At 42.4% G+C, this 22,252-nt stretch overlaps 1 long non-coding RNA gene across 1 annotated transcript; it reads left to right on the forward strand.

Annotated features, from left to right (window-relative positions):
• The first annotated feature begins 4,246 nt into the window (after positions 1–4,246).
• Positions 4,247–20,696, forward strand: LOC117501003. The gene is made up of 3 exons (XR_004557911.1): positions 4,247–4,318; positions 7,794–7,798; positions 20,687–20,696. It is a non-coding gene; the product is annotated as an uncharacterized LOC117501003 (long non-coding RNA).
• Positions 20,697–22,252: the final 1,556 nt, after the last annotated feature.

The following is a 22,252-nucleotide window of genomic DNA, read 5'->3' on the forward strand; positions in this document are numbered from 1 at the left end:
TCACGGACATGTGGGTTACATCTGGGAGGGCATCTGGTGGAACACTTGTGCCAAGTCAACATGTGGATCTGTACAGGATCCACTGCTGAACCAGAGCAAAAACAGGAACAGCCGAAAGAAAAACTAGAACCGTGTCCGGCAGCAAGGAGGTGGCGGGGGGGGGGGGGGGGGGGGGTATTCTTGCCTCAACAAAAGCAAGAAGGACTTCACCCATATCCCAATCTTCATGCTCATGTGGAGATGCATCAGGACGGGCAACTAGTGTAAAACACATTGAAAACAATGGGATCCATACAGGACAAAATAAAAACAAAAGCTACAACCCCAAATCAGATAAGGAGAGATGATGATGATGATGATGATGATATGGGAAATGCAACAACAGCAATTCTTACATTGCAGAAAATATGAACCAGACATTTTTTGTTTTTTCTGGTAAACTTAGTTTCATTCATTCCTATATTTAATGTCGGCATCACGTTCCAAAATAAATACAAAAATAATTAAATTGAGACAGTAAAGCCTTTGCAGCCCAGTCTCACACTCACTTTTTTTTTGCTCACAACAGATCATGAATCGCTACAGGAATGATGAGTGGATTTACATGCAGCGTGGCCGACGGCACCTCAGCTCTCAAATGACAGCCACTACAATCAAGAGGACAGGGAACAAAGTCTCCCAGATGTGCTTTGGAGAGCAGACAGGGTGCTGGGACTCCACTGGCAGACCACGGAATGTCAGAGGGAACCGAAGTGGATTCCAGAGCCGGACCGAACAAGGAGGGCATCGTCATTCTGATGTCAACCATCCAAACACATGGTGGGGAGCATCTAGGAGACCACATGGCAGAGAACAAGCATCTTCTCAGCCATACCAAGCCAACCTATGCCGAGGCATTGAAGGGAAAGGAACCTGCAGGTAAGTCCACATCTAACCATGTTAAACCAAATCCCTCACTGAGCAAAACAAGATCATTTTCAGACTAATCAAAAATGGTACATCATGTGGGGAATGTATCAGTAGCCACCAAACCCCCACCATCAGCAGAATAATCAAATATCTCAGAGGCCAGCATTCGTCACAGCAGGCGCACAGGTCTCGCTTGAGAGCAAAGCCAAAAACTGGAGCTTCACCACCCAATAAATACTGGAGGACCACTATGTAAGTGGCATCAAGGGCATTGTGGAGGAATTAACCTCCTGTAGAGATGCAGATTATCAGTGTGGCATGGAAATGGGCCCAGCAGAACCTGGGACCCTGCCTTAAAATGAAGACCCTGGATCGGTTGGAAGGGTTATTGACGGAGGCCAGGGAACACCTTCAGGACACCCAAATAAATGGTAAATGGACTGCATTTATATAGCGCTTTTCCATCTGCATCAGACGCTCAAAGCACTTTACAATTATGCCTCACATTCACCCCGATGTCAGGGTGCTGCCATACAAGGCGCTCACTACACACTGGGAGCAATAGAGGATTAAAGGCCTTGCCCAAAGGGCCCTTAGTGATTTTCCAGTCAGGTGGGAATTTGAACCCATGATCTTCTGGACTCAAGCCCAACACCTTAACCACTAGACCATCACCTCCACCCAAGTATCAGATACGTCCCCCACAGGCAGAGAAGAAAAAACTAAAACACCAGAATCATCCACTCATGTCCTAAGGATCCAAATGGTGGAAAAAGTAAAAAGGAGCCTAACCCTGAGCCTCTCCCACAAAGAAAACATTGGAAAACCTTCAGGAAAATAACTTGATTCCACAAAAGGATGGAGTCTTGAGGAATCAAGACTAATCAACTTCTCCACAAAGAACAGGAAGTGTTGGGCATTATTAACACCTACATACAAAAAAAAAAAAACTACAAATATCTGCCTCTCCTACCGTCACATTCTTTCCACATGGAGCTCAATAGAATCCAGTGGATCCCGGAAACAGCAAAGGCTATGCTGCAACATTGGGCTGAGGCTTTAAACTTATAAACTTCACCAAGCTGACCTGTGCAGGGGGACTCGAGACGGTAATAAACCTAGCCAGGCATTTTACACCATCACAAGACCAAATCTCCAGGGGACTCATCTTTGTGCCTACAATACAGATGACCAGAGAAATAAGAAATCAATTACAATATTACCACCGGAACCTAAAACTGGCAGCTTATTTTCAAACAAGGGGTGATGCAACACAAACCCCCTTCACACCAAAATCAGATTGGACACCCACATTATACAAATTACCTAAACAAAATCAGACGAATAGTTCTGGAAGGTATACACGGGCCTTTAAAGTCCTACTGTAGGCACAGAGGGTGAGAACAAACCTGATCAAGGAGGAAGTCGGGGCACTGCGACAGTTACAAAGAAATAGGCAAATCATTATTAAACCGGCTGACAAAGGCAGTGCCACAGCTACTATGAAGAGGTCACAGTACCATTGGGAGGGTTTAAGACAGCTGAACAATAGGGATCACTACACCGAATTGGACCAATCCATGTGTTTGGATATAGTCAGAGGTGGAATAAATCCTCACAGAAATGAAAAGAAATTAAGGATTCATAAACAAACATTTGGAATATCAAAGTAGTGAAAACCCTAGAGCCAGAACGTTTTATGTCCTCCCAAAGCAAACTACATGAGGTTCCTCCAGGAAGACTGATCATCTGACTGCAGAGTATCTGGACCATCATCTCAATCTGATTTCATCAAAACATTCCAGTTATCTGAAGGACATCTATGACTTTCTATCAAAAGGTCAAGAACCTGCATGTTCAGACAGTTTATACACAAACGCTGATATAAAAGCGGGCATGGAGGCCGTCAAACTCTGGCTCTCCAAATACCCAAGTCCAGGACGCCGGACAAACACATCCTAAAATTACTGGAAATCAATTTAACAAAGAGTGACTGAAATTGACTCAAACTTCTACCTTCAAATCAAAGGGACAACCATGGGAAAGAAATGTGCTCCCTCATATGCAGATAACATGGCAAACTGGGAAAATTCAGCCTTTGCTTCTGCCCGCTCAAACCACACACGTATTTCAGATTTCTGGATGATATCTGGGGGGTATGGACACAGTCCAAACAGGATTTTGAAGCAGCTGCAGACACCATGCGTCCATAAAAATAAAGCACAATATTGATGACACACAGGTGAATTTCCTGGACACCATCACCTTCAAAGGCCCAAAATACACAAGCTACAGACCAAGGTATACTTCAAGGAGACGGATACACATGCCCTGTTGTACAAAACAAGATTCCATCCAACACACACATACAGAGGACTCATCAAATGACAATTACTAAGGTTCCATAAAATCTGCTCTACACCAGCAGATTTCTGGGAGGCCACAAGGATATTGTTCCGGGCCTTAAAATCCAGGGGGTACTCACACTCCTTTTTGAGACAATCCTTCAAAACATTCCTTCAACCAGGCAACACAAGGGATGACCAAGGGAAAATCATCCCATTGGTCAGCACATTCTCATGGGCTAGCGTCCAGTTGAATCGGAACACCAAGGCAAGTTTTGAAAAACTTCTCAAGAGCACAGTTTACCTACACAAATATAGGGTGACTTCAGTATACAGGAGAAATTGCAGTCTTCAAGACCTACTGGTATAAAGTAGACTGGCCAGGTTACAGAACTCAGTCATAGAACTCAGGACCAGAAATTTTACCCCTTGACTGGGGTGAAAAGCAAGAGCAACAAGCAGGTCCTCAAAATCAGAGCTATCTGGGATCTCAACACCACAAACTGTCTACATGATCCTGTGTGGAGAATGTGGAGCATAGTATGTGGGGGAAACTGGAAATACAATTAGAATCAGACTCACACAACATCAAAGAAAAAAAAAACATAAAAACCCAAATACATATTGTACAGCATTTTCAGCAACATTCAATAGAAAACATAAGGATCACAGGACTACAGACCAACACAGTCTGGACTCTCAAACAGAGGAAGCAAAGGAGACGGACTGGATTAGGAAATTAAATACCATCCATCCTGCAGGCCTCAAGGATTCATAATGTGTTTCTGATATGGAGGATGGCCCACGCACAGCCCAACCTCAACCTCCATCTATGGCCCTAACCCTAACAACTAGCCCTAACCAACCCGCTACCATCCCAGATCCTTCCTAATTCCAACCAGTCCCCACACTCCCACCATGGTGTAATACTGGTTGGGGATCAAGTCATTTTCCTCTAACCCCGACCTTAGCCCCAACCTTCAACCCTAATCCATTAGGTTAAATATATCCCAGCATGCCTTAGGTCTGGCCCCTACGCCCCGTTATTGAGGTGGGTGTCATCAGTGATACATTACCTAGATGTGCTGAATTTGATAGTATCTCACTGGGCGTGCTGACGAAGCTTGGAACTTCTGCTAAGAGCACGACCTGCTTGTTGTGTTTGTTGTCCAACAAAACTGCATTTGGACCTGTGGCCCACTCTTGGGCCGACTGTGTTGGAAATTAATCACTCATTAACCTGTGGATTTGTTCCTAAATGTTTCAAATCTGCAGTGATTAAACCATTACTTAAGAAACTTTATCTTGATGCTAGTGTATTGAAAAACTATAGGCTGATATCAAATCTATAATAGAATAGAATAATTCTTTATTGTCCACCGATGTGGAAAATTGTCTTCGGCTCACCAGCACAAAAAAGACAAAAAAACAGTCATAAAACATTCATACAAACACACGAATAAAACAAAAAATAAGATACATAAAATACAGTAGAAGTAAAGGAAGAAGTAGAATAAGACCTAGCAAGATAAATAAAACATAAAATAAGAGCTAATAAAATCAAATTAAACAGAAGTAAAGCAGTTCAGGGTTTTTTTTTTTTTGTGTGGAGTGGTCAGTTTTTTTAGTTCATTATGGTGACGGCATTTGGTATAAAATATTTTTTAAAAGAACCTTTGGCCAGAGGAGCTCTGTAGCGCCTCCCAGACTTCAAGAGCTCAAACTGACAGGACAGAGAATGAAAGCTGTCTGCCAGGACTCTCTGAGCTTTCCTCCTTATCCTGTCAGTGTAAATGTGGGCCAGAGTCTTCTGGGATTTTCCCACAATTTTCCCCGCCATTTTTACAATTCTATTTAATTTGTCCTTACATTTACAACTCAAGTGACCAAACCAAACACAAAGATGAAATGTTAAAATACTTTCAATATGTGCAGAATACACAAGCTCTAAAATCTGCAGATTAACACCAAGACAACTCAGTCTTCTAAGAATAAAATCAGTGTTTTCAGAGAAGCTCAAGTGACTGTCAAGAACTGTACCGAGATATTTAAAAGTTTCCACCATTTCAACAAGCTGGCGAGTGAAACTGGCTGCACTGTCAGTTCTTGCTTTGTGTGAAAAACAAGCTCCTTTGTTTTAGACACACTGATTCCCAGCTGGCTGTCGAGACACCAAGCTTCAAGAGCCTTAGTGTGGGCAAGATAGTAGGCTTCGCCAGAGGAGTCACATTTCTGTAGCAGGCCGACTAGGGCCATGTCATCCGCGTATTTAATCAGTTTAAAATTTGTGTCATTAACTGCAAATTCGTTTGTAAAAAGAGAGAAGAGCAGAGGTGAAAGAACGCTACCCTGTGGGCAGCCAGTGCTTATGATGAGCTCTCCTGACAGAATGTTGTTAGCACAAACCCTTTGAGGGCGACAAGACAGAAAGTCTCTGATCCAGAGCATCAGGCCCTTTTCAACATTTAAATCAGCCAGCCTTTTCAGAAGAATATGTAATTTCATAGAGTTAAAAGCTGCACTGAAGTCTACAAACAAAACCCGAGCATATGCTTTAGCAAGTGAAAGCTGCTTTGAGATCATGTCCAGCAAGATCAATACGGCATCATCAGTACCTCTGTCCCTCTTATAGGCAAACTGCAGAGGGTCTAGTTCACTGACCACTGTGGTGGTCAGGACGTCAACTAAAACTCTCTCCATAGTTTTACATAATATGGAGGTTATGGCAATGGGCCGAAAATCTTCAGGTTTGTTTGCCCCTGGCTTTTTTGGTATAGGCCTTATTATGGAGAATTTCCAAGATTTGGGCACTCCTGTGACAAGAAGGGAATTAAACAATCTGGAAAAGACTCCTTTTAATTGAGGGGCACAGTCTTTGAGTAGACGGGCTTTCAGGCCATCTGGGCCAGCGGCCTTGTTTGGCTTCAGTTTAGAAAGACTTTTAGCCACGTCATCCTCAGTGATAGCTGTGGGGGCTCCTGCTGGAAGATTTTTACAGATCTCATCACATTCCTGTTTATCATCCACTTTATCAAATCTACAGAAGAAACAGTTTAACTCATCAACAAAGCATTGATTAATGGTTGTAAGAGCATCACATTTCTTACTGGATTTGCCCATCAGTGTATTTAGACCTTCCCAGGCTTGTTTTATATTGCCACTGAAAAATTTACTTTCTACTTTATTCTTGTACTCAGTTTTTGCCTTAAATATATTCCCTCTCAGCTGTCTCCTTTTTTCCTGCATTAATTGCACATTACCAGAGCAGAAGGCTGCCTTCTTTTCATTTACACAGATTTTCAATTGTTTGGACACCCAGGGTTTGTTATTTGGGAATATTTTCACAGTTTTAGTCTCTGACACGTTATCATTTTGTTCTAAAATTCTGGAAAAAGTGGTTTCACAGCAGCTCGTGGACTATCTTATTGAGAATAATCTTTCTGAGCCACTGCAGATTGATTATAAAGACATCTACATACTTGATCGAGAGTCCTCGTGTGTATTTTTTTTTAACAACAATTCAGTTAGATTAGTTTGTGAATTAGTCTGCTTTATGAATGCTCAGGAATAACAAATCCATGTAGTGGGCTACATGTGCCAAATCCAGACTTTGTTTACATGCAGGCCAGTTGTACATCCGAGTGTAGCACTAAATATGTATATGGTCTTTTGGCCAATTATTCAGTTTGATCTAGAAGGAAGGGAGGGTCAAGAGAATATGATTGTTGCAGATTTAGTACCATTATCGGTGTCTGGGGCAATTTGGCAGTTTTCTTAACCCTCTTCATTCCATTAAAATACAGTTCAATGTCTGGAAGGAATGGAGGTTTTTTCCCAAAATTCATAAAATAGACTTTATGGTGAATGAAGTTCACAAAAACAGAGATCATCCCTAATGCACATTTAAAATATCTGAAAAAAAATGTGAAATCTTGTCAAATGTTACAATTGTACAGGCATAATTTCCAAAAAAAAACTGGATGGGTCCACACTGAAAAAAGAGAATGTTTGAACCAACTTTAAAAAGTGTTACAATTTGTAAAAACCTGAATGAATTAAGTTATTTGATCTTAAATTTAAAAGTTAAATCAACTAACTTACAAACTTAAGTTCAAACAACTTAATTCATTCAGGTTTTTTACAAATTGTAACACTTTAAGTTGGTTCAAACATTCTCTTTTTTCAGTGCAAAAGCCAGCTCATTTACCTCTGTTTGCATACATCACGAATGTCTTTCGTTATGTTCACAGCTGATTTTTCAAGTTTTTCTTTCTTATGTTGCAGGGCCACACTCACAAGAGGGAATGGAATATTACAGGGCACTGGAAGCTCATACACTCTTTGTTCCTGGTTGGGTACAGACTGTATCGTGTCTTATGGAGCAGCAACATTTTGTTCAAAGACAACATGAAGCCATCCTGGCACATCACTGAGGACCCACATCGAGAAGTGTCCAAATTCTAACTGCCCATTGTGAGCGCATGGCCGGACTGGAAGAAACCTGCTGTCACCTTGGAGCCCTGCGCTTCAAGCTTGAAGCTGCTGTGTGTCTCAGATATACCAGGTCAGCATGCACTGATTTGCCATGTGAATGGAGTCAGTATTTTGTAAAAAATGTGACGGCAGCAGAGATAGGCAACATCAAATTTTATAAAGCAGAGGCAAAGATGAGACTACATACATCCAAAAGGCAAAGTACCACAGTCATGGAACCTGCAGACGACCAAAAGCAGCGCGCACTTCTGCAGTCCCTCACCAGCTTAGACGACAATGTTTTGTGGATGTTGGTCCAACTCCGTCCCTTGGTCGCTTGCCACAGCCTTTACGACAACTATACTCAACAAAAATATAAATGCAACACTTTTGGTTTTGCTCCCATTTTGTATGAGATGAACTCAAAGATCTAAAACTTTTTCCACATACACAATATCACCATTTCCCTCAAATATTGTTCACAAACCAGACGAAATCTGTGATAGTGAGCACTTCTCCTTTGCTGGGATAATCCATCCCACCTCACAGGTGTGCCATATCAAGATGCTGATTAGACACCATGATTAGTGCACAGGTGTGCCTTAGACTGCCCACAATAAAAGGCCACTCTGAAAGGTGCAGTTTTGGTTTATTGGGGGGGGGATACCAGTCAGTATCTGGTGTGACCACCATTTGCCTCATGCAGTGCAACACATCTCCTTCGCATCATCCGTGAAGAGAACACCTCTCCAACGTGCCAAACGGCAGCGAATGTGAGCATTTGTCCACTCAAATCGGTTACGACGACGAACTGGAGTCAGGTCAAGACCCCGATGAGGACGACGAGCATGCAGATGAGCTTCCCTGAGACAGTTTCTGACAGTTTGTGCAGAAATTCTTTGGTTATGCAAACCGATTGTTTCAGCAGCTGTCCGAGTGGCTGGTCTCAGACGATCTTGGAGGTGAACATGCTGGATGTGGAGGTCATGGGCTGGTGTGGTTACACGTGGTCTGCGGTTGTGAGGCTGGTTGGATGTACTGCCAAATTCTCTGAAACGCCTTTGGAGACGGCTTATGGTAGAGAAATGAACATTCAATACACGAGCAACAGTTCTGGTTGACATTCCTGCTGTCAGCATGCCAATTGCACGCTCCTTCAAATCTTGCGACATCTGTGGCATTGTGCTGTGTGATAAAACTGCACCTTTCAGAGTGGCCTTTTATTGTGGGCAGTCTAAGGCCCACCTGTGCACTAATCATGGTGTCTAATCAGCATCTTGATATGGCACACCTGTGAGGTGGGATGGATTATCTCAGCAAAGGAGAAGTGCTCACTATCACAGATTTAGACTGGTTTGTGAACAATATTTGAGAGAAATGGTGATCTTGTGTATGTGGAAAAAGTTTTAGTTCTTTGAGTTCATCTCATACAAAATGGGAGCAAAACCAAAAGTGTTGCGTTTATATTTTTGTTGAGTATATATGAGCCTTCATACGACAATTTCAATACACAGACGTTATTGGATCTTTGCGATTCCATATAAATAAATTTTAGAGTAACTGACGCTGAATTGACATATGTGGAAGTAGTAACACGCTATCAGCCATCCTCAGCTGCTCAGCATGAACAGAGAGCTGGTTGCATAACTGTATCTGTAGCAGGACAGTGCTGCAAGACTGATTTGATGAGTCCTTCTGTTTCTCTGTTGAAGACAATTTGCATTTCAGAGTCCAGTGGAAGTGAAGCGTTACAGTGGGGAAGTAAACACGAAGCCTTCAGACTCTACTACCAATCCAGGCTGGCTCAAAACAGACCCCAAGCATAGTACCAAGTGGCCAGAAGTAAGTGAAAGTGTCTGAGAAGCACTCAAGGTTCAGTTAGGAAACCTAGTCATTTCTAAGGAACATCCGTTCCTTGGTGCCTCTCCAGAAGGCCTTGTAAATTGTAAGAGCTGTGGCACAGGTGTTCTAGGGATCAAGTGCCCGTTCAAACACCATGAACACTCTGTTGATGAGATTCTTAGTGACTGTGGTTTCTGCCTGGATGACCAGTACAACCTCAAACAGAGCCATCAGTACAATGACAGATTTGTGATGTTGTGACGTCTGTGGACCCATACTGACTGTCATTACAAGACTTAGAGATGACAGTTACATTATTAAAACGTTGAGTTGTCACTCTTTTGGACAATAAATGTGCTCCCCGAGCTTTGAACAAGACAAACTTGAGTGGCCTCAGCACTGATGTATCATTACCAACAACATTTGCAATGGTAACTTCACAGATGGTGATGGTACATTTGGTTGTGAGCAGTGGTTACATCCTAAATGTTTACTGTTGAAATGACTACTCACATTGAAAAAGTGGCATTGCCCAACATGTAAAAAACAAAACAACAACAACAAAAAAAGAATTAGAGAGAAGTCACCCGCATGTCTTTGGATGTGGGAGGAAGCTGGAACATCCAGAGGGAACCCACGAAAACACGGAGAACATGAAAACTCCACACAGAAAGACCACAGGTGGGAATCAAAAAAATGTTGCATGTCTGGCTGCTGCAGATGAGAGAATTATCTTTAACGTAACGGTGCAGCGGTTTTATGATGGGCTGACATGTAGCCTTTCTAAATCATCATTACTTCTGGGGGGGAGCAGGGTTGACACTCATCCTCTTCATGCTGCAGGATCCAAGGATAAAAGCACCAGCACCAATGGAATGGAATTTCTAGAAAGTTATAAAACTGTAAAAAAAAAATTAAAAAAAAATGTACAAGTGATAGCCTAATATAATTTTATCATAGTAATCTCACCTGGCTCCAAAACAAACAAAAAGCATAAATTATAAGTGCCACAATTATTAAGTTTAATTTCAATTATCAGTAGTAAGATCAGACTTAAAATGTGGAAAATAATCACTCCTGGGTCATAGTTGGAAGCATCATATGCACTCTAAGTGCCATTCTATAGTTGCACAGGAACCCATATGTCTTTGTGTTGTTTGAATGAGATAATGGTGGATGTTTTGTTTTTTTTCCTCTGTGTGGCTGCATGTTTCCAGCAGGTTTGTCTTCCTAATAAAAAAGCAGGAATCCAGCAGTGATTTATGACTATTTAGACAAGTGGCTAACAGAGAGATGTAAGATTATGGAAATACTGCTTTCATATGAAGCTCACAGAACATCATGTGGGCTTCAGTGACCACTTCATCTGTTGGCGGCCTCACCCCCCCCCCCACCCCCACCCCCACCCCACCCTCAGATGCACAGGGATCCTTTTCACTCCTCACACTGAATATTTGACTTCCTTGTGAACTTGACAGTTATTGCCTGATGCAGGTCCTGAGGCCTCCGTGGAGTGTCACGGTTCCCTTTATGAGAACTGAAACGTGGATAAACATGAGACTGTTTTTTCCGGTGTCAAATGTTCTGCAAGTTATTCCATCATGACTCACGTAACTTTAAAGTTGTAACTTTACTGGTGAGGGTCTTACGGCAAATAATACAGGAACATATTTTCTGCTGATAGATGGAGCAGCATCAGTAATATCTTCCATGTTGGTATGAAGCCCCAACTTTCACTGCTGAAAAAGAGTAAAAAAGCCAATAAAGTGTGAAAACTTGGAGTTCCTTGGATTTCCATTGGAGGTGGGCTCCAAAAGCAAATCATTCGCCACAGAGCCCCATGTTAAATTTCCCAGCTTTATAGCAGAAATACACATACATTTAGAGCCTTGGAAAAGATCCAGTTCTGGTCTATAGTTAGTACAGAGTAAATTTGTGTAACTCAGTTTAAAATATAAAGTTATGAATAATTAGGGGCGTGGTCACTTTGATAGCTAGTATGTCAGATCCAACTACAAGCAGAGGATGCATTGTCCTTTCTGAGCATTAAATTAGAATTATCTGACATAGTATGACTGGCTGTGTGGTTAATTGTACTAAGTGACCTAAGAAGTCTCTGCTGCCCTCAAGTCTGACATGGAGAAAAAGTGGGAGGAGCCACGCCAGGCCTCAAGCAGACAAACAGACATCTGACTGTCCTCCTGCATAACCCCCGTTACTCAACACTGAGGGTCTTTTCTCATCCCCAAGGTGGGAGACTCACAAGATGACCAAAGGTCAGATTGACATGCAGGCATGAATTTTTTGGGGGGTAAATAATCCAACTGAACTTTTCCTCACAAGCAGATGGCAGTTTATTATAAATTTAAGATTTAAGTAAATGAATAAATAAGATTATGCTGTATAAAATATGGCAGCAAAGTTCACCTTCCCAAAAATAAAGAAGGGTTATAAAGAAGGGTTTGTAATTTGTCACTTACTGAAATATTTGGAAACATTACAATATGAGTTTTTAATCATTTGTTCTCACAGCTGTGTTTATTTCCAGAAAAGGCTCATCTGCTCTCCATTTCACTTCACATTCATGTCACTTTAGGTGTAGATTTCTGAAATATCTTTGCATATATATATATATATATATATATATATATATATGCACATTAAGATTGGGTCTGACACCTGGGATCAAAACGATCCCCTGTGGGATGTCAGGGTCAACTGCTCAGAATGTTTGCAGGTCACCATCACACTTTGCCTGAATCCACGGCTGCTGTGCAGAACGATGCTCACTTCACCGTTCACGCTCCCAAACTTGACCCGACTCAACACTACGGAATCCAGGTCTTCTTCCAGTGGACACGTCATGACCCAGTTGGGGTCAGTACGAACAGCATAAAGCAGGAGGAGAAGGTGCAGGTTTTCATTCTTAAGAGCCACACAGCAGCTAATGAGCTCCTCTGCTGCTCAGTGATGTTAATCAGTAAAATCACCTGGTGAAGTCTGGCCACAGTGAACGTCTGCAGCCTGTCGGCCCCGTTTGAAACCACTCTTACAGCCACGTTTAAGCATTTCTTTGACATTTGCTGGTGTGCGACTGAAGAGACAGAACTATATCCTGATTGGTATAAGTGGTGTCATGAAGTTACAAGAAAGCGATAAAGGGAAGTCATGTTTGTTCAGAGTGCACAGGGTTGGTATTAGCTCTGATATCTCATTTGTTTTGTTTGGGGTTTTGTGTGTGCGTGCGTGCACACTTGTATTTTGAAGGGTTTCAGACACTTTGCACTCATTGATGAGATGCAACAATAATGCTGCAGTTGCACAGAAAATCTTCAAATGACATCAAGATGAAATTGGATTTAAGAAATTTAAGAGAAGCTTGTATGAACGTTTTGTAGCAGTTGTTGCACCATCCTCAGCTATTTCTCTTTGTGCATCAGTCAAACAGTGGTTCAGGTTTTTAGTTGCATGAGGAGGTTAAGAATCTTGCCATATTAAACTCAAAAGCCCCGTAGTCTGGTCCATTTCAGAGGATGTGGCATCTTTAGGAGTATTTGTGTGAGTGTGTTCATGTGAGTGAGTGTGTGTGTGTGGATGGAGACCAAGTTCACGGACAGTCGTCCAAACTTCTCACAAGGTCATTATTTCAATTTTTCAGCAAACATCACTGGGAAAACTTGAAGCCAATGAAATGTTTAAAGCAGAGTCCAGTAACATATTTGGGCCTCTTGGGGTCTTTTACACAGGTAGCCCTCCTTTGATGGTGGATCTGCACCATGTCAGTAAACTCAGTGGGTGTGAGGCCAAAACACACCACACGTAATGAGTTCCACTGGCTGGACAGGCGGCGAGTGCGGAGAAAAGAAATACGCTGATGACTGCCCGTCCTTCAATTTCTCAACTTTACAACATCTTTTAAAAATCTATTTGAAGCTAATAACCCCCTGAAATCATTTTTGGATCTTTTGGCAAAACATCACACACATTCCTGCTGCGATATCCTCTGTTGTATTTATTAGCCAAACAGTAAATGTCTGCGTTTGGCGCATCGCTGCAGGGTTCAGCTGCACGTGCAGCGTTTTCAGACTAAAGGAGTTAGAGAATAAGATGATGTCATGTTATTTCTATTTTTAGTTGATTATTGCCTTTTTGCTGAGATGCAGACCTGGGATTGGTCACTTGTCCAAAACTCGCCATTCCTTTCATTTCCTGTGCAAACATCCAGCACTTGGCGACGTGCTTTCGGTGATTATTTTCCATTTTAGAAACTCTGAAACATCCCGTGTTTGCTTGAAGAGGATAATCACCCAACCCATGAAATGTTGATGAGAGAAATGAGCAGAGGCGTATTTACCGTGCAGAGAGGCTCATTAGAGAGCCAATCAAAGCAGAGCGCCGTCTGAGGCGGCGAGCACCTGCCTCCTGTCTGAGGCCTGCCTCTGCTATTGCACTCGCTCTTATTTACTCACTTTCAAATTATTTTTGGCCCTTAGTTGACAAAGATAAATGAGGGGATTAATATATATTGGAGTAATCTGGAGGCTTGCGTGCGTGACGGAGGCTGGATAGTATTTCCCTCAGGTAACCAAACGCAGACCCGTTGGATTAAGAGCCATTTGCAGTAAGGCTTAGCCGTGATCCAAAGCCATTAGCAGAACAAGACTGCATGAAAAAACAAGAGGAGGAGATGGAAGGAACGTTTTAATTTCCTCCTGTTGATTAATACAAAAAATGTGCTTTAATACATGTTGATTGCAGGCACTTTGAATTCATCATAAGATTTATTCAACACTCCAAAGCATCCACTGGTATTTCTGTAGAAGAAATTCTTCAAAAGTGATGTACAATGTTGAAGGCATAGCGCTCCAAGGAATGAATCTGGGTGAGTGTTTGGGGGGGGGGGGTGCTGCAGCTGATCTGAGACATATGCATCCCATTTCCACAGAGGTACAACTGCATCTGTTCTGGTTCAAGAACAGAGCTATAAACCGTTCAGTGCATCCTGCCCAAAATAAAACAGGTCCAGAACCTGAAAAGTTGCTCTTCAGGAAACTGCAGGACGCGAGAAGTAAATGACCATTAAAATAAATGAATAAATACATTTCCATCTTCATGATGGCGTTTGGCGATGCAGGCGTCCTTGCAATGAAGGTCCAACTCTTCAGGGTCTTGGTGCTTACAGTTTTACCATTTGGATGACTAAGTCATGCGGTTACGACAAAGATGAGGAGTTTCACTTGCATCAGCTTCAAGATGTGACGCGTTTTTCTGTGCATGATCCAGCAGACAGGTGCCTCAGACTAAGAACACACCCACATGTCACCTTACTGATGGTTACTTTTGAGGGGTGGGATGGATCTGTTGTGTGGCGCGTGCTCCAATGCCTGACTTTGCGTCGCAAACAGTGTTGCAGTAAAGAACTGCTTTGAATCCCACTAAAGTAACAACAACAAAGTCTGTTCAGTCTTTTGGAAAAAAAAAAAACTTGTTTTCGAACAGGCAACAGAACCACAAATATAAACAAAAATAAACAAGACTGCAAAAGGATTTAATGAACTTGCTCGACACGGTGATCTGACAATATCAGACAAATTATCAAAAGGGCACTTCATTTGACACAGTCTGGAACCAGCACGGCTCCACATGTGTTTCTGGTAGATCACGGCATCATTTTTAAATGTGGAAGTCATGTGTCCTACCATGTAGTCATTTGTAATATGCATCTGTTGATGTTGGCGGTTACTGATTTGTTTTCTGATGGAACCAGACTGGTTCTTTGGTGAAAATGTACAGATAAAAAAATCACTCCCTTGTTAAGATGTACCACTTTCACAATAGAGCTCATGTCCTTTTTCCTCTGACATTCCTGCATTCACTCACTCATCTTCAACTCTCGCTCCAGTAATTTAAGGCGGGGTTCACCCTGGACAGGATGCCAGTCTACCGCACGGCCACATATAGACAAACACTTTCTCACCCGCACACACAGATAGACAATTTTAATGTTTCCAGTCCACCTAACCTGCATGTCTTTGGATGTGGGAGGAAGCTGGAGAACCCGGAGAGAACCCACACAAAAACGGGGGGAACACGCAAACGCCACAAGGAAGCCCACAGGTGGGAATCAAGCCCATGACCTTCTTGCAGTGAAGCAACAGTGCTAACCATTAATCCACCATGCTGCCTCCTGCACTGGGTTGGTTGTTTTTTCATGCTGTCATGTCTCTGTGGTGGATAACAGGATTTTCTGCCGACATTGTCCCAGCTTTCACTGACCTGACATATACCATTTAAATTAATGTTTATTATTAGGGCCTGAGTAGGCAACATCCTACGAGGACCCTATTGTAATTGAGCTGTTTATTATTATTATTATTATTATTAATTATTATTATTAGGGCCCGAGTAGGCAACGTCCTACGAGGACCCTATTGTAATTGCGCTGTTTATTATTATTATTATTATTATTAATTATTATTATTAGGGCCCGAGTAGGCAACGTCCTACGAGGACCCTATTGTAATTGCACTGTTTATTATTATTTATTATTATTAGGGCCCGAGTAGGCAACGTCCTACGAGGACCCTATTGTAATTGCGCTGTTTATTATTATTTATTATTATTAGGGCCCGAGTAGGCAACGTCCTACGAGGACCCTATTGTAATTGCGCTGTTTATTATTATTTATTATTATTAGGGCCCGAGTAGGCAACGTCCTACGAGGACCCTATTGTAATTGCGCTGTTTATTATTATTTATTATTATTAGGGCCCGAGTAGGCAACGTCCTACGAGGACCCTATTGTAATTGCGCTGTTTATTATTATTATTTATTATTATTAGGGCCCGAGTAGGCAATGTCCTATGAGGACCCTATTGTAATTGCGCTGTTTATTATTATTATTATTATTATCACCACTTTTGAAATCGAAATTTCGGCCTCTTCCCATGCTCAAAAACTCAAACTTTCCAAAGTCGTCCGGCCGGATCCGAAATTCGATATTTTGGGGGCATCGCACATGGTCGCAGAAAAATCGCAAAATAGCGCCCCCTAGAAATTTTCAAAAACCCCTCCTCATTGGGCTTTTTTCATCGTAGCCTCACGAAATTCGGTACACATATTTACCATGCCAGGATGCACGAAAAAGTCTTACTGTCATGGTGAAATATCGACAGGAAGTCGGCCATTTTGATTTTAAGTTTTGATTTTGATCAAATTTTTGCCATTTTTGGCCATTTCCACTACTTACATTTGAACGAACTTGTCGTAGGGATTTCATCCGATTCTCTTCAAATTTGGTCAAAATCATCACAACACAATGGTGATCAAAAGTTATCAAAAGATTGTAATTACGTCAAAAGGCGTGGCTGCTAGGGGTCGTCAAACTTTGGCGAGCTGTTCAGAGCACGCCATTTCACTTCGAACGGCTGTCACGCCCACATACTTCATCGTAGATCCTTCAAACTTGCTGGACATGATGAGGGCTCCGCCCTAAACGTCTACATATCTTAGGTTCCCACCTGCGCCATAGCGCCCCCCGCTGGTGATGGGAAATGTCCTATTTTTACTTTAAGAGGTCCTGATGTCACATACTTAACCCAATCAACTTCATTCCACTTCTAAAACATGCAGAACAAATTGGTGAACATAGGCGATGAACGCCGTGAGGTTATGAGTAATGGCGTCCGTGTGGCGGCGTGCCGAATATTGCCCATTCGCCATGAAATTACGTTCTTCCTTTTGACGGCTTTAATTTTGTCACATCATCATGAAAATTGATACACAGGTCGAGCACGACAACCTCTTACAATTCATAGGGGCGTCGCCCATGGGTGGGGCAAAATGCCTCAATAGCGCCCCCTTGAAACTTTCAAAAACCCCTCCACATAGGGGTTTTTTTTGGAGTAGGGAGATGAAAATTGGTACACGTGTGACTTGCATAGACGTACAAAAAAGTGTCTTGCACCATGGGTCTACTCCAAACAGGAAGTCGGCCATTTTGAATTTTCTTCTCATTTTGGCGTGATTTCCACATGTTGTATTTGAACGAACTTCTCCTAGGGATTTTGTCCAATGCACTTCAAATTTCTTCCACATCACCCACAGACGATACTGACCAAAATTTATCGAAAGCTTTTCTTTATGTCGAAGGGTGTGGCCGCTATGGCGCCGCCATTTTGACCCTTCGCCATGGAACATTATACTTAAACAGGTACTGATGTCACATACTTAACACCATCAACTTCCTTCCACTTCTAAAACATGCAGAACAAGTTGGTGAACATAGGTGATGATCACCGTGAACTTACGAGTAACGGCTTCTGTGTGGAGGCGTACCGAATATCGCCCCTTCGCCATGAGATTACGTTCTTCCTTTTGATGGCTTTAATTTTGTTATATCATCATGAAAATTGATACACAGGTCAAGCATGACAACCTCCTACAATTCATAGGGGCCTCGCCCATGGGCGGGGCAAAGTGCCTCAATAGCGCCCCCTTGAAAATTTAAAAAACCCCTCCCCATAGGGTTTTTTTTTGGAGTAGGGAGATGAAAATTGGTACACGTGTGACTTGCATAGACGTACAAAAAAGTCTCTTGCACCACGAGTCTACTCCAAACAGGAAGTCGGCCATTTTGAATTTTCTTCTCATTTTGAAATGATTTCCACATGTTGTATTTGAACGAAATCCTCCTAGGGATATTGTCCAATGTGCACTTCAAATTTCTTTGACAGCATCCAGAGATGACACTGACCAAAAGTTATCGAAAGCTTTTCTCTATGTTGAAGGGTGTGGCTGCTATGGTGCCGCCATTTTGACCCTTTGCCATGGAACATCAAGTCATGATAACTCCTTCATGCTTTGCCTGATCGACTTGAAACTTCACATGTATGATGATGGTTGGCTCCTGAACACACCCAGCCCCTCTGTTTGTACACTGGATGAACAATCAACATGTCATAACTCCTTGATGCATTGTATGATTTGTTTAAAATTTTAACTGTGTGATGAGTGGTTGCCCCTGCATGCACATGCCCACATGTGGTCACAAGGGCACCCACTGGCCTGAGTAGGCGGTGTGGCGGAACGAGGGCCCGTATATGACTGCTTGCAGTCCTAGTTATTATTATTAGGGCCCGAGTAGGCAACGTCCTACGAGGACCCTATTGTAATTGCGCTGTTTATTATTATTAGGGCCCGAGTACGCAATGTCCTATGAGGACCCTATTGTAATTGCCCTGTTTATTATTATTATTATTATTATTATTATTATTATTATCACTCTTGAAATTGAAATTTCGGCTTCTTCCCATGCTCAAAAACTCAAACTTTCCAAAGTCATCCGGCCGGATCCGAAATTCGATATTTTGGGGGCGTCGCACATGGTCGCACAAAAATCGCAAAATAGCGCCCCCTAGAAATTTTCAAAAACCCCTCCGCATTGGGCTTTTTTCGTCGTAGCCTCACGAAATTCGGTACACATATTTACCATGCCAGGACGCACGAAAAAGTCTCTTACTGTCATGGTGAAATATCGACAGGAAGTCGGCCATTTTGATTTTAAGTTTCGATTTTGAGCAAATTTTTGCCATTTTTGGCCATTTCCACTACTTACATTTGAACGAACTCGTCCTAGGGATTTTATACGATCGTCTTCAAATTTGGTCAAAATCATCACAACACAATGGTGATCAAAAGTTATCAAAAGATTCTAATTAAGTCAAAAGGCGTGGCTGCTAGGGGTCGTCAAACTTTGGCGAGCTTTTCGGAGCACGCCATTTCACTTCGAACGGCTGTCACGCCCACATACATCATCGTAGATCCTTCAAACTTGCTGGACATGATGAGGGTTCCGCCCTGAACGTCTACATATCTTACGTTCCCACCTGCGCCATAGCGCCCCCCGGTGGTGGCAGGAAATGTCCTATTTTTACTTTAAGAGGTCCTGATGTCACATACTTAACCCAATCAACTTCCTTCCACTTCTAAAACATGCACAACAAATTAGTGAACGTAGGCGATGAACGCCGTGAAGTTACAAGTAATGGCGTTCGTGTGGCGGTGTGCCGAATATTGCCCATTCGCCATGAAATTACGTTCTTCCATTTGACGGCTTTAATTTTGTCACATCATCATGAAAATTGATACACAGGTCGAGCACGACAACCGCTTACAATTCATAGGGGCGTTGCCCATGGGCGGGGCAAAATGCCTCAATAGCGCCCCCTTGAAACTTTCAAAAACACCTCCACATAAGGGTCTTTTTGGAGTAGGGAGATGAAAATTGGTACATGTATGACTTGCATAGACGTACAAAAAAGTCTCTTGCGCCATGGGTCTACTCCAAACAGGAAGTCGGCCATTTTGAATTTTCTTGTCATTTTGGCATGATTTCCACATGTTGTATTTCAACGAACTCCTCCTAGGGATTTTGTCCAATGCACTTCAAATTTTTTTGACAGCATCCAAAGATGATACTGACCAAAAGTTATCGAAAGCTTTTCTCTATGTTGAAGGGTGTGGCCGCTATGGTGCCGCCATTTTGACCCTATGCCATGGAACATCAAGTCATGATAACGCCTTCATGCTTTGCCTGATTGACTTGAAACTTCACATGTATGATGACGGTTGGCCCCTGAACACACCCAGCCCCTCTGTTTGTACACTGAGCGCCCCCTAGTGGATGAACAATCAACATGTCATAACTCCTTGATGCATTGTGTGATTTGTTTAAAATTTTAACTGTGTGATGAGTGGTTGCCCCTGCATGCACATGCCCACATGTGGTCACAAGGGCACCCACTGGCCTGGGTAGGCAGTTGCACGGAACGAGGGCCCGTATATGACTGCTTGCAGTCATAGTTGTTTTTGTTTTCCAAAATGTAAATATACTCCACAATAACTCACGTCTCAACTGGGAACCTTTCATTCCAATAATCACTGATTGATCACAGTATTCATTGGCCCAAGAAGTTGCAGATTATTCCACATTTTCCAGGACCATGTTGACTTGTTTGCAGAGAGTTTAGAGTCCCTGTTGGGACACTTTAGACCTACAACAGCTGTCCTCGTGGATCTTTGTCACAGTTTGGAGCCACCACTGAAGACCTATGCAGGTACCCTCCACCTCTGCATTTTTAGCTACTGGAACATTTTAGCTGGATCTATGAGAGCAGATGGACATGTCAGGCACCCAGCACTCACCCAGAAGATGTGGGTGGAATAAATTGACCACAGAATACATCAAATTCCCCTATTCAGAACAACAACAACAGGTTCTGATAGGAAATGGATTAGAGTCTCCTGCAGGTCTACCCAACACTATCAGTGCAACCATACTGGAGGATCTGCAGAGAGGGTGCCACCTTATCCAGATCAGTTCCCATCTCTCAGCTCCAAACATTACCAAATGTCCAACTTATCTGCAACTCACAGAACCACCTGTTGAATGTGGTCTCGAGCTTCCCAGAAGCTGTTTTTGCCACTCTCTTGTTTGCTGTTAATGCAGAGATCACACTGAAACTGGGTGCATGCATGGAGGTGCAGGGAGCTGACAAGGTGCCAGGTTCAGAGGGTGGTGCTGAAGTGTGACTTCCTCTAGAAACAAATTGGGCAGCCACAGTGACCTTCTCACTCATGTGCTGTTCTGTAGAACCGGAGTGAAAACCTGAGCGAGACGCTGAAGACAACTGACTAAAATAATCACCTGCTTGTAGGTTTGATGCCCTGATGTCTCTATGTGAAATGTAGATGTTCCATGGGCTTGACCTGGAGCTTTTAGATTTTACTGACCACTCCAATATGAGAGTTTACCACTAGAGGTCACTGAAACCACCACCAACATTACCAAACATCCCTTCATTTTGTTTGTGTGCACTTTCGAAAAAGCACCGTACAACAGTCTGAAACCTCAAAGTTTTCTCTCATATGTACAAGAAGCTCCTTTTTGTGGACATAATGAGATACTGAAGTTTGTTTTATGTGTTAACTAACCTGTTAAACCAGTTGACTTATAAAATTAATATTTGGTAGATGCATCAGCATGAAAGTACTTGGAAGTTGTATTACTCATTAGGCACATGACCTTTGACCTCATGATGGTTTGGAGTCAGTATGGATTAAACATTGTTAAAGGATTGTGTGCTAAAGGGCTTTGATTTGGGGCAAAAATGCTTCAAGTGTCAAGGTCACACACACACAAAAAAAAAATAAAAATCACAGAGTCAGAGTTAATTTGCAGGAATTTGTGTCCAACATGTCCATTTTTATCTTTCTACGTCTGAATTCAACTTGTGCATGTGATGTGAGATCAGTCAGCCTGGATGTGGATCACTGACACCAGCTGCCCAGAAAGATTTAAGGGAGAGAATGCAGGAAAATAGAGTCTGAACATATCCAGTGAAAAGAGACGGACATTACACAGGACCCCCCCCCCCCAAAAAAGAGATTGGCTGGATTTTGTTTTCAACTTTTTCTTATTCCTGCACAGGCCAGTTTCCCCAAATACCCACAACTGCAGCAGAAAAACAGCAACACAACATTTATTCTAAAAAATTCTGAGCCTTCCTACAAAAAACACACTTACAGAGACAAAAAAAAAAAAACACCCTCTAATGACCCACATTACAGCTCCCACAACACCACTGACAAAAAGGAAACCGGTCTGGCTCATGAAGGGACTT

This window comes from Thalassophryne amazonica, chromosome 19 (assembly GCF_902500255.1).
Source record: "Thalassophryne amazonica chromosome 19, fThaAma1.1, whole genome shotgun sequence".
Lineage (NCBI taxonomy): Eukaryota > Metazoa > Chordata > Actinopteri > Batrachoidiformes > Batrachoididae > Thalassophryne > Thalassophryne amazonica.